This window comes from Penaeus monodon, chromosome 27, assembly GCF_015228065.2.
Source record: "Penaeus monodon isolate SGIC_2016 chromosome 27, NSTDA_Pmon_1, whole genome shotgun sequence".
Lineage (NCBI taxonomy): Eukaryota > Metazoa > Arthropoda > Malacostraca > Decapoda > Penaeidae > Penaeus > Penaeus monodon.
In genome coordinates, this window is record NC_051412.1 from 29967878 (window position 1) to 29969600 (window position 1723).

General features: G+C 41.8%; 1 protein-coding gene and 1 pseudogene across 3 annotated transcripts in view; both read right to left on the reverse strand.

The window, feature by feature from the left end:
• LOC119590768 (hemocyanin C chain-like) overlaps positions 1-1723 on the reverse strand; it is a 44643-nt gene that overhangs the window by 27032 nt on the left and 15888 nt on the right. The gene's annotated exons all lie outside the window — the stretch shown is intronic.
• Positions 1-1723, reverse strand: part of LOC119590771 — an 18405-nt pseudogene that overhangs the window by 13865 nt on the left and 2817 nt on the right. Inside the window, exon 2 of the transcript XR_005230286.1 lies at positions 128-1635. The product of XR_005230286.1 is annotated as a hemocyanin C chain-like (transcript). The remainder of the gene's footprint in view (positions 1-127; positions 1636-1723) is intronic.

Genomic DNA, 1723 nt, shown 5'->3' on the forward strand with positions numbered 1-1723 from the left:
AGAAAAAAAAGTAGTTGTAATATTAAACAGACCATACTGCTTGATCAACAAGTGAAAATTCATTAAATTTTTGACCAGATAAATAAATATAGTATTAAAGGAGCAAAGCAAACCATAAAGTACTCACACTTGACCCAGAACTTATCCAGTTCAATAGCATTCCAACGGCCTTCGTCGAAGGTGAATTCAATACCATTATTGTCTAGGTGAGGCCAGGCGAAAATGCGAACGGTAGCTAGAACTTCCTGGCCCTTGTTATTGCTACATCAATCTTAATTTTAAAGTCTTATGATTCAGACGAGGCACGTAAATAGAAATTTCTACATCTGCAATTTGTTCAGTGTCATCAACGGCATTAATGAGATTGTATTCAAAGTCCCTCAAAGTAGGTCTCTAGTTCACCTTCAATTGCTACTTTGTCTACACTTACCCGGCAAATGGGTTAGTTCTTCCACGGTGTATGGAGGGAGCTGTCCTGTGTTCTTGAAGATGTTATCCATGTATTTATGCAGCCTAAAGAAGCTAGGATCACGGGTGGCAGTTTCAAAGTGTTCCAGCACACCAGGGGTAAATCATATTTCCATGTGGATCACTCTGTCGACCAGTAACAATGTGAGCAGTATTATGCAAGGCTCCATAGTACTGCACATTAGGGCTGTACACAGATGATTAAATAACATCTCCAAGAACGTCAATGCCACGCTCATTCATGATATCAATATGATTACCACCCCTGTCGACGATATAACCATGTGCATAGCATCACGGATTCGGCTCTCTACAATAGCAAGTCTCGAATGCGAGCACACCATCCACATCCTCGAAGTTCACATATCTGGACGAGAGGGGAATTGACCGCCATACTTATAAGGTGGTGTGGGGAGCAAAACCTTGTACGATTGGCTTTCTCCCAGTGAAGTTCGTCGACGGGATCCAATTTAATTGGAGAGACGTTCAGCATCAAAGCGAACGGTAAGTTGATGATGTACCAGAAGAAATTCTCTCCTTTACGACCCAAATGATGGCTGTATTTATCGTCCCACCAGAATGGGAATTCCATATGCCAGGTGACGTGATGAGTGTTCATTCCAATGTCCTCACCGAAATAGGCTACTCTTGTTCAGGATTCTTCTTAGTTCCAGTGAAGCTAGACTTAAATTTACCAGGTTTTTTTGTGTCTGCTTGGCACGATAAGCTGCTTGAATGACTTCGCTGTTGGTGAAGAGATGTGGCGTGACTTCATAGAGTGGAGGAAGTACAACGTGTTCAGCCAGAGGTGAGTGGATGACCGCAACATACAAGGCATAAACAAATTCTCCCTCATTCATAATTTGGCGGAAGTAGGCAGCATTGCTGACAAATGTATCCCAATCCTTGCAGTGAATGAGAACATCAAAAGCATAAGTGCTTCTTCGCGTTGCCTAGGATGAAGAGAGAGAACCAATGCCTCTGTTGAAGAAGCCTGTTATCTTTCAGGTCTCTCATAAGTGCCTGTACAGCTTACCTCCGTACTTAATGGGAAAATTGGCTTCCGGGTCAAAGGAATCAGCTTTGCCTTTAGATTAGAGTCACGGATATCCCGTAGATCTTATGAAGCAGGAGTTTACGTCATGTTGCTTCTGAGCATCAGCCGCACTAATAAAGAAAAAAAATAAAATTGCTCAATGGAAGAAAATGCATGATATAGCAAGTATACTTACTTAGATCACGAATATATACAAAG